This window comes from Taudactylus pleione, unplaced genomic scaffold (assembly GCF_031769625.1).
Source record: "Taudactylus pleione unplaced genomic scaffold, aTauple2 ptg000898l, whole genome shotgun sequence".
NCBI lineage: Eukaryota > Metazoa > Chordata > Amphibia > Anura > Myobatrachidae > Taudactylus > Taudactylus pleione.
The window spans coordinates 160,710-174,681 of record NW_028285299.1 but is presented as its reverse complement, the minus strand read 5'-3'; the positions used below and the strand labels follow the sequence as shown (position 1 = coordinate 174,681).

General features: G+C 48.8%; 1 protein-coding gene across 1 annotated transcript in view; it reads right to left on the bottom strand.

Moving 5' to 3' along the window:
• Positions 1-13,972, bottom strand: part of LOC148474023 (atrial natriuretic peptide receptor 2-like) — a gene marked incomplete at both ends in the record, with an annotated part of 147,297 nt that overhangs the window by 88,035 nt on the left and 45,290 nt on the right. The window lies entirely within an intron of this gene.

Below are 13,972 nucleotides of genomic sequence, written 5' to 3'. Positions count from 1 at the left end.
TCACACACAGTGACTACACAAGACTGAGATACCATCAGTAACATGGAGTACCATCACAGCCTCACACACACTTACACAGGATCTGACCTTACTCAGGAATTACTAACCTCATCACACACAGTGATTACACAAGACTGAGAGACCATCAGTAACATGGAGTACCATCACATCCTCACACACACTTACACAGGCTCTGACCTTACTCAGGAATTACTAACCTCATCACACGCAGTGACTACACAAGACTGAGATACCATCAGTAACATGGAGTACTATCACAGCCTTACACACACTTACACAGGATCTGACCTTACTCAGGAATTACTAACCTCATCACACACAGTGATTACACAAGACTGAGACACCATCAGTAACATGGAGTACCATCACATCCTCACACAGCTCTGACCTTACTCAGGAATTACTAACCTCATCACACACAGTGATTACACAAGACTGAGAAACCATCAGTAACATGGAGTACCATCACATCCTCACACACACTTACACAGGCTCTGACCTTTCTCCGGAATTACTAACAACATCACACACAGTGATTACACAAGACTGAGACACCATCAGTAACATGGAGTACCATCACATCCTCACACACACTTACACAGGCTCTGACCTTTCTCCGGAATTACTAACAACATCACACACAGTGATTACACAAGACTGAGATACCATCAGTAACATGGAGTACCATCACAGCCTCACACACACTTACACAGGCTCTGACCGTACTCAGGAATTACTAACAACATCACACACAGTGATTACACAAGACTGAGACACCATCAGTAACATGGAGTACCATCACATCCTCACACACACTTACACAGGCTCTGACCGTACTCAGGAATTACTAACCTCATCACACACAGTGATTACACAAGACTGAGACACCATCAGTAACATGGAGTACCATCACATCCTCACACACACTTACACAGGCTCTGACCTTTCTCCGGAATTACTAACAACATCACACACAGTGATTACACAAGACTGAGACACCATCAGTAACATGGAGTACCATCACATCCTCACACACACTTACACAGGCTCTGACCGTACTCAGGAATTACTAACAACATCACACACAGTGATTACACAAGACTGAGACACCATCAGTAACATGGAGTACCATCACATCCTCACACACACTTACACAGGCTCTGACCTTACTCAGGAATTACTAACCTCATCACACACAGTGATTACACAAGACTGAGACACCATCAGTAACATGGAGTACCATCACATCCTCACACACACTTACACAGGCTCTGACCTTACTCAGGAATTACTAACCTCATCACACACAGTGATTACACAAGACTGAGACACCATCAGTAACATGGAGTACCATCACATCCTCACACACACTTACACAGGCTCTGACCTTACTCAGGAATTACTAACCTCATCACACACAGTGATTACACAAGACTGAGACACCATCAGTAACATGGAGTACCATCACATCCTCACACACACTTACACAGGCTCTGACCTTACTCAGGAATTACTAACCTCATCACACACATTGATTACACAAGACTGAGAGACCATCAGTAACATGGAGTACCATCACATCCTCACACACACTTACACAGGCTCTGACCTTACTCAGGAATTACTAACCTCATCACACACAGTGATTACACAAGACTGAGAGACCATCAGTAACATGGAGTACCATCACAGCCTCACACACACTTACACAGGCTCTGACCTTACTCAGGAATTACTAACCTCATCACACACAGTGATTACACAAGACTGAGAGACCATCAGTAACATGGAGTACCATCACAGCCTCACACACACTTACACAGGCTCTGACCTTACTCAGGAATTACTAACCTCATCACACACAGTGATTACACAAGACTGAGACACCATCAGTAACATGGAGTACCATCACAGCCTCACACACACTTACACAGCTCTGACCTTACTCAGGAATTACTAACCTCATCACACACAGTGATTACACAAGACTGAGACACCATCAGTAACATGGAGTACCATCACTGCCTCACACACACTTACACAGGCTCTGACCTTACTCAGGAATTACTAACCTCATCACAAACAGTGACTACACAAGACTGAGATACCATCAGTAACATGGAGTACCATCACAGCCTCACACACACTTACACAGGCTCTGACCTTACTCAGGAATTACTAACCTCATCACACACAGTGATTACACAAGACTGAGACACCATCAGTAACATGGAGTACCATCACATCCTCACACACACTTACACAGGCTCTGACCTTACTCAGGAATTACTAACCTCATCACACACATTGATTACACAAGACTGAGAGACCATCAGTAACATGGAGTACCATCACATCCTCACACACACTTACACAGGCTCTGACCTTACTCAGGAATTACTAACCTCATCACACACAGTGATTACACAAGACTGAGAGACCATCAGTAACATGGAGTACCATCACAGCCTCACACACACTTACACAGGCTCTGACCTTACTCAGGAATTACTAACCTCATCACACACAGTGATTACACAAGACTGAGAGACCATCAGTAACATGGAGTACCATCACAGCCTCACACACACTTACACAGGCTCTGACCTTACTCAGGAATTACTAACCTCATCACACACAGTGATTACACAAGACTGAGACACCATCAGTAACATGGAGTACCATCACAGCCTCACACACACTTACACAGCTCTGACCTTACTCAGGAATTACTAACCTCATCACACACAGTGATTACACAAGACTGAGACACCATCAGTAACATGGAGTACCATCACTGCCTCACACACACTTACACAGGCTCTGACCTTACTCAGGAATTACTAACCTCATCACAAACAGTGACTACACAAGACTGAGATACCATCAGTAACATGGAGTACCATCACATCCTCACACACACTTACACAGGCTCTGACCTTACTGAGGAATTACTAACCTCATCACACGCAGTGATTACACAAGACTGAGACACCATCAGTAACATGGAGTACCATCACATCCTCACACACACTTACACAGGCTCTGACCTTACTCAGGAATTACTAACCTCATCACACACAGTGATTACACAAGACTGAGACACCATCAGTAACATGGAGTACCATCACAGCCTCACACACACTTACACAGGCTCTGACCTTACTCAGGAATTACTAACCTCATCACACGCAGTGACTACACAAGACTGAGAGACCATCAGTAACATGGAGTACTATCACATCCCCACACACACTTACACAGGCTCTGACCTTACTCAGGAATTACTAACCTCATCACACGCAGTGACTACACAAGACTGAGATACCATCAGTAACATGGAGTACCATCACATCCTCACACACACTTATACAGGCTCTGACCTTACTCAGGAATTACTAACCTCATCACACACAGTGACTACACAAAACTGAGATACCATCAGTAACATGGAGTACCATCACATCCTCACACACACTTACACAGGCTCTGACCTTACTCAGGAATTACTAACCTCATCACACACAGTGATTACACAAGACTGAGAAACCATCAGTAACATGGAGTACCATCACATCCTCACACACACTTACACAGGCTCTGACCTTACTCAGGAATTACTAACCTCATCACACACAGTGATTACACAAGACTGAGACACCATCAGTAACATGGAGTACCATCACATCCTCACACACACTTACACAGGCTCTGACCTTACTCAGTAATTACTAACCTCATCACACACAGTGACTACACAAGACTGAGATACCATCAGTAACATGGAGTACTATCACAGCCTCACACACACTTACACAGGCTCTGACCTTACTCAGGAATTACTAACCTCATCACACACAGTGATTACACAATACTGAGACACCATCAGTAACATGGAGTACCATCACATCCTCACACACACTTACACAGGCTCTGACCTTACTCAGGAATTACTAACCTCATCACACACAGTGATTACACAAGACTGAGAGACCATCAGTAACATGGAGTACCATCACATCCTCACACACACTTACACAGGCTCTGACCTTACTCAGGAATTACTAACCTCATCACACACAGTGATTACACAAGACTGAGAGACCATCAGTAACATGGAGTACTATCACATCCTCACACACACTTACACAGGCTCTGACCTTACTCAGGAATAAACTAACCTCATCACACACAGTGACTACACAAGACTGAGAGACCATCAGTAACATGGAGTACTATCACAGCCTCACACACACTTACACAGGCTCTGACCTTACTCAGGAATTACTAACCACATCACACGCTATGAGGCCTCAGACTGCATAGGGCATTGCTGTGATAATATATGCTCGCCCCTGGAATGGCGAGCGAACGCACTGACACGCCTGCGTTCGGCCGACCAACCCTCCGTTACCACCCACAAACGGCACTTCCTGTCACTCTGCAGTAACTACGCAGACCCACCGCAATCACTGTCCCCATCGCACCGGCCGGTTCACGCATGCGCAGCGCAAAACAATCGGCAGATTGGGTTCATAATAGAAGTAACGTCCGGTAGTGAATAAGGCCCTTTGTCCACAGCTAGCAATCGCTGCCGGCGGTGATTGGTAGGGGAGACGCTGCCGGCAGTGATTGGTAGGGGAGACGCTGTCGGCGGTGATTGGTAGGGGAGACGCTGTCAGCGGTATAATAGGCGCACGCGGGTCACACACCAAGCTGTATGACGGTATAATATACACACACGGGTCACACACCAAGCTGTATGACGGTATAATATACACACACGGGTCACACACCAAGCTCTATGACGGTATAATAGGCGCACACGGGTCACACACCAAGCTGTATGACGGCATAATATACACACACGGGTCACACACCAAGCTGTATGACGGCATAATATACACACACGGGTCACACACCAAGCTGTATGACTGTATAATAGGCGCACACGGGTCACACACTTCTGCCATACACATACATGTGGTGATTATTCTGCGACACTGAAACCCAATAACACTACGGGGGAACCCGCATCTCACAGCCGGCATCGGGGCCAAAGGGAATATTACATTCATTAACAAACAGCTCCCCCAGCTTATTACGTTACCTGCCCGGGGTCTCAGCTGCGCCAGGGGGACCTGACATGGGGGCAGCTAGTGGTGACCTTACTGCTGTGTCACACACACACTGCTGTGTCACACACACACACTGCTGTGTCACACACACACACACACACACACACACTGCTGTGTCACACACACACACACACTGCTGTGTCACACACACACACACTGCTGTGTCACACACACACACACACACTGCTGTGTCACACACACACACACTGCTGTGTCACACACACACACACACACACTGCTGTGTCACACACACACACACACACACACACTGCTGTGTCACACACACACACTGCTGTGTCACACACACACACACACACACACTGCTGTGTCACACACACACACACACACACACACACACACTGCTGTGTCACACACACACACACACACACTGCTGTGTCACACACACACACACACACTGCTGTGTCACACACACACACACACACTGCTGTGTCACACACACACACACACACACACACACTGCTGTGTCACACACACACACTGCTGTGTCACACACACACACTGCTGTGTCACACACACTGCTGTGTCTCACACACACACACACACACACACTGCTGTGTCTCACACACACACACACACTGCTGTGTCACACACACACTGCTGTGTCACACACACACACTGCTGTGTCACACACACACACTGCTGTGTCACACACACTGCTGTGTCTCACACACACACACACACACACACTGCTGTGTCTCACACACACACACACACTGCTGTGTCACACACACACTGCTGTGTCACACACACACACTGCTGTGTCACACACACACACACACACTGCTGTGTCACACACACACACACTGCTGTGTCACACACACACACACTGCTGTGTCACACACACACACACACTGCTGTGTCACACACACACACACACACTGCTGTGTCACACACACACACACTGCTGTGTCACACACACACACACACACACACACTGCTGTGTCACACACACACTGCTGTGTCACACACACACACACACTGCTGTGTCACACACACACACTGCTGTGTCACACACACACACTGCTGTGTCTCACACACACACACACTGCTGTGTCTCACACACACACACACTGCTGTGTCACACACACACACACACACTGCTGTGTCACACACACACACTGCTGTGTCACACACACACACACTGCTGTGTCTCACACACACACACTGCTGTGTCTCACACACACACACTGCTGTGTCTCACACACACACTGCTGTCTCACACACACACACTGCTGTGTCACACACACACACACACACACACACACTGCTGTGTCACACACACACACACACTGCTGTGTCACACACACACACACACTGCTGTGTCACACACACACTGCTGTGTCACACACACACACACTGCTGTGTCACACACACACACACACACACACACACACACTGCTGTGTCACACACACACACACACACTGCTGTGTCACACACACACACTGCTGTGTCACACACACACTGCTGTGTCACACACACACACACACTGCTGTGTCTCACACACACACACACTGCTGTGTCACACACACACACACACTGCTGTGTCACACACACACACACACACACACACACACTGCTGTGTCACACACACACACACTGCTGTCTCACACACACACACTGCTGTGTCACACACACACACACACACTGCTGTGTCACACACACACACACTGCTGTGTCACACACACACACACTGCTGTGTCACACACACACACACACACTGCTGTCTCACACACACACACTGCTGTGTCTCACACACACACACTGCTGTCTCCCACACACACACTGCTGTGTCACACACACACACACACACTGCTGTGTCACACACACACACACTGCTGTGTCACACACACACACACTGCTGTGTCACACACACACACACTGCTGTGTCACACACACACACACACTGCTGTGTCACACACACACAAACTGCTGTCTCACACACACACACTGCTGTGTCACACACACACACACACACTGCTGTGTCACACACACACTGCTGTGTCACACACACACACACACACTGCTGTGTCTCACACACACACTGCTGTCTCACACACACACACTGCTGTGTCACACACACACACACACACACTGCTGTGTCACACACACACACACTGCTGTGTCACACACACACTGCTGTGTCACACACACACACACTGCTGTGTCTCACACACACACACACACTGTTGTGTCACACACACACACTGCTGTGTCACACACACACACACACTGCTGTGTCACACACACACACACTGCTGTGTCACACACACACTGCTGTGTCACACACACACACACACACACACTGCTGTGTCACACACACACTGCTGTGTCACACACACACACTGCTGTGTCTCACACACACACACTGCTGTCTCACACACACACGCTGCTGTGTCACACACACACACACACACACTGCTGTGTCACACACACACACACTGCTGTGTCACACACACACTGCTGTGTCACACACACACACACACACTGCTGTGTCTCACACACACACACACACACACACACACACTGCTGTGTCACACACACACACTGCTGTGTCTCACACACACACACACACACACACACTGCTGTGTCACACACACACACACTGCTGTGTCACACACACACACACACACACACTGCTGTGTCACACACACACACACACTGCTGTGTCTCACACACACACTGCTGTGTCTCACACATACACACACACACACACTGCTGTGTCACACACACACACACACTGCTGTGTCACACACACACACACACACTGCTGTGTCTCACACACACACACAGTGCGTCCTGCAGGGCACACACTTTTAAAAACAGGGTCCCCAAATGCCTATAGTGCATAAAAACATGCTATAGTAGTAACCCTTATTCACATTATGCCACATACACCACACAGCAGTACCCTTATTGTACATTATACCACACAGCAGTACCCTTATTGTACATTACACCACACAGCAGTACCCTTATTGTACATTATACCACACAGCAGTACCCTTATTGTACATTATACCACACAGCAGTACCCTTATTGTACATTACACCACACAGCAGTACCCTTATTGTACATTATACCACACAGCAGTACCCTTATTGTACATTACACCACACAGCAGTACCCTTATTGTACATTATACCACACAGCAGTACCCTTATTGTACATTATACCACACAGCAGTACCCTTATTGTACATTACACCACACAGCAGTACCCTTATTGTACATTACACCACACAGCAGTACCCTTATTGTACATTATACCACACAGCAGTACCCTTATTGTACATTACACCACACAGCAGTACCCTTATTGTACATTATACCACACAGCAGTACCCTTATTGTACATTACACCACACAGCAGTACCCTTATTGTACATTATACCACACAGCAGTACCCTTATTGTACATTATACCACACAGCAGTACCCTTATTGTACATTACGCCACACAGCAGTACCCTTATTGTATGTTACACCACACAGCAGTACCCTTATTGTACGTTACGCCACACAGCAGTACCCTTATTGTACATTATGCCACACAGCAGTACCCTTATTGTACATTATGCCACACAGCAGTACCCTTATTGTACGTTACGCCACACAGCAGTACCCTTATTGTATGTTACGCCACACAGCAGTACCCTTATTGTATGTTACACCACACAGCAGTACCCTTATTGTATATTACGCCACACAGCAGTACCTTTATTGTACGTTACGCCACACAGCAGTACCCTTATTGTACGTTACGCCACACAGCAGTACCCTTATTGTACATTATGCCACACAGCAGTACCCTTATTGTACATTATGCCACACAGCAGTACCCTTATTGTATATTACACCACACAGCAGTACCCTTATTGTATATTACACCACACAGCAGTACCCTTATTGCACATTATACCACACAGCAGTACCCTTATTGTATATTACACCACACAGCAGTACCCTTATTCACATTATGCCACATAAACCACACAGCAGTACCCTTATTGTACATTATACCACACAGCAGTACCCTTATTGTACATTATACCACACAGCAGTACCCTTATTGTACATTATGCCACACAGCAGTACCCTTATTGTACATTATACCACACAGCAGTACCCTTATTGTACATTATACCACACAGCAGTACCCTTATTGTACATTATACCACACAGCAGTACCCTTATTGTACATTATGCCACACAGCAGTACCCTTATTGTACATTATGCCACACAGCAGTACCCTTATTGTACATTATGCCACACAGCAGTACCCTTATTGTACATTATGCCACACAGCAGTACCCTTATTGTATATTACGCCACACAGCAGTACCCTTATTGTACATTACGCCACACAGCAGTACCCTTATTGTACATTATGCCACACAGCAGTACCCTTATTGTACATTATACCACACAGCAGTACCCTTATTGTACATTATGCCACACAGCAGTACCCTTATTGTACATTATACCACACAGCAGTACCCTTATTGTACATTATGCCACACAGCAGTACCCTTATTGTACATTATGCCACACAGCAGTACCCTTATTGTACATTATACCACACAGCAGTACCCTTATTGTACATTATGCCACACAGCAGTACCCTTATTGTACATTATGCCACACATTAGTTCCCTTTATCACACAGTATAGCCTCCCACTCACCTATTCATCATCTTTTCTCAGATAAGCCCCGCCCCCATTTCCCTCTCTCCAGCCCCTTGGGTTCCTGGGAAAAGAAACCCTGGCTCCCCATTGGTCGACAGCGTCCATCTTTAAGTAGCCTTCTATGGAGGCAGCCATTTTCTATTAGCCCTTGCTTCACAGAGCTCTCTTGGCTGGCAGGGAAGTGGATAGATCCTCTTCAATATTTGTACCCTCATGTCATCAGTTACTGTCCAACGTCATTCTCTACTATCCACGTGGACATAGAGGGGAAATATAAACCCGTGCCTGAAGCGAGGCTGGCAGCCCCGGGGTTACAGCAGCGCAGAACTGCCGGGGAGCAGGCAAATGGGCGACGGAGGCTAATGAGTGGTCCGCTGCACCCCCGGACCACCCCTTAGTTCCACCTATGCTTGACGGCATACATTAACCCTCCACACACTCACCCTGACAGCATTCATTAACCCTCCCACACACTCACCCTGACAGCACTCATTAACCCCCCACACACCCTGACAGCACTCATTAACCCCCCCACACACTCACCCTGACAGCACTCATTAACCCTCCACACACTCACCCTGACAGCATTCATTAACCCTCCCACACACTCACCCTGACAGCACTCATTAACCCCCCACACACCCTGACAGCACTCATTAACCCCCCCACACACTCACCCTGACAGCACTCATTAACCCCCCCACACACTCACCCTGACAGCACTCATTAACCCTCCCACACACACTCACCCTGACAGCACTCATTAACCCTCCCACACACACTCACCCTGACAGCATTCATTAACCCCCCACACACAGTCACCCTGACAGCACTCATTAACCCCCCACACACCCTGACAGCACTCATTAACCCCCCACACACTCACCCTGACAGCATTCATTAACCCCCCAAACACGCACTCACCCTGACAGCACTCATTAAAACTCCACACACACACTCACCCTCATAGTACTCATTAACCCCCCCACACACACTCACCCTGACAGCACTCATTATCCCCCCACACACCCTGACAGCACTCATTAACCTCCCCACACACTCACCCTGACAGCATTCATTAACCCCCCCAAACACGCACTCACCCTGACAGCACTCATTAAAACTCCACACACACACTCACCCTCATAGTACTCATTAACCCCCCCACACACACTCACCCTGACAGCACTCATTAACCCCCTACACACACACACTCACCCTGACAGCACTCATTAACCCCCCCACACACACACTCACCCTGACAGCACTCATTAACCCCCCACACACACTCACCCTGACAGCATTCATTAACCCCCCACACACACTCACCCTGACAGCACTCATTATCCCCCCACACACCCTGACAGCACTCATTAACCCTCCCCACACACACTCAGCCTGACAGCATTCATTAACCCCCCCACACACACACACACACCCTCATAGCACTCATTAACCCCCCACACACACACAAACTCACCCTGACAGCACTCATTAACCCCCCACACACACACTCACCTTGACAGCATTCATTAACCCCCCACACACCCTGACAGCACTCATTAACCTCCCCACACACTCACCCTGACAGCACTCATTAACCCTCCCACACACACTCACCCTGACAGCACTCATTAACCCCCCACACACAGTCACCCTGACAGCACTCATTAACCCCCCCACACACACTCACCCTGACAGCACTCATTATCCCCCCACACACTCACCCTCATAGTACTCATTAACCCCCCCCCACACACACACCCTCATAGCACTCATTAACCCCCCACACAGTGTCACCCTGACAGCACTCATTAACCCCCCCCCACACACACTCACCCTCATAGTACTCATTAACCCCCACACACACACACTCACCCTGACAGCACTCATTAACCCTCCCACACACACTCACCTTGACAGCACTCATTAACCCCCCACACACACTCACCCTGACAGCACTCATTAACCCCCCCACACACACTCACCCTGACAGCACTCATTATCCCCACACACACTCACCCTCATAGTACTCATTAACCCCCCCCACACACACACACACACTCACCCTGACAGCACTCATTAACCCCCCACACACACACTCACCCTGACAGCACTCATTATCCCCCCACACACTCACCCTCATAGCACTCATTTATCCCCCACACACACTCACCCTGACAGCACTCATTAACCCCCCACACACACTCACCCTGACAGCACTCATTATCCCCCCACACACTCACCCTCATAGTACTCATTAACCCCCCCCACACACACACTCACCCTCATAGTACTCATTAACCCCCCACACAGTCACCCTGACAGCACTCATTAACCCCCCACACAGTGTCACCCTGACAGCACTCATTAACCCCCCCACACACACACTCACCCTCATAGTACTCATTAACCCCCCACACACACACACTCACCCTGACAGCACTCATTAACCCTCCCCACACACAGTCAGCCTGGCAGTCCACATTAACCCCCCCCACACACTCACCCTGACAGCATTCATTATCCCCCCACACACTCACCCTCATAGTACTCATTAACCCCCCCACACACACACTCACCCTCATAGTACTCATTAACCCCCCCCACACACACACTCACCCTGACAGCACTCATTAACCCCCCACACACACACTCACCCTGACAGCACTCATTATCCCCCCACACACTCACCCTCATAGCACTCATTTACCCCCCACACACACTCACCCTGACAGCACTCATTATCCCCCCACACACCCTGACAGGACTCATTAACCTCCCCACACACACACACTCACCCTGACAGCACTCATTAACCCCCCACACACACACTCACCCTGACAGCACTCATTATCCCCCCACACACTCACCCTCATAGCACTCATTTACCCCCACACACACACCCTCATAGTACTCATTAACCCCCCACACACACACACTCACCCTCATAGTACTCATTAACCCCCCACACACACACACACTCACCCTCATAGTACTCATTAACCCCCCACACACACACACTCACCCTGACAGCACTCATTAACCCCCCACACACACACTCACCCTGACAGCACTCATTATCCCCCCACACACTCACCCTCATAGTACTCATTAACCCCCCCCCACACACACTCACCCTCATAGTACTCATTAACCCCCCACACACACACACTCACCCTGACAGCACTCATTAACCCCCCACACACACACCCTCATAGCACTCATTTACCCCCCACACACAGTCACCCTGACAGCACTCATTAACCCCCCACACACAGTCACCCTGACAGCACTCATTAACCCCCCCACACACACTCACCCTGACAGCATTCATTAACCCCCCACACACACACTCACCTTGACAGCATTCATTAAAACTCCACACACACACTCACCCTCATAGTACTCATTAACCCCCCACACACACTCACCCTGACAGCACACATTAACCCCCCCACACACACTCACCCTAACAGCACACATTAACCCTCCCCACACACAGTCAGCCTGACAGCATTCATTAACCCCCCCCCACACACACACTGACAGCATTCATTAACCCCCCACACACACTCACTCTGACAGCACTCATTAACCCTCCCCACACACAGTCAGCCTGGCAGTCCACATTAACCCCCCCACACACACTCACCCTGACAGCATTCATTAACCCCCACACACACTCACCCTCGCAGCATTCACTAACCCCCCCACACACACTCACCCTGACAGCACTCATTAACCCCCCCACACACACTCACCCTGACAGCACTCATTAACCCCCCACACACACACTGACCTTGACAGCATTCATTAAATCTCCACACACACACTCACCCTCATAGTACTCATTAACCCCCCACACACACTCACCCTGACAGCACACATTAACCCCCCACACACACACTCACCCTGACAGCACTCATTATCCCCCCACACACTCACCCTCATAGTACTCATTAACCCCCCCCACACACACACTCACCCTCATAGTACTCATTAACCCCCCACACACACACACTCACCCTGACAGCACTCATTAACCCCCCACACACACACCCTCATAGCACTCATTTACCCCCCACACACACTCACCCTGACA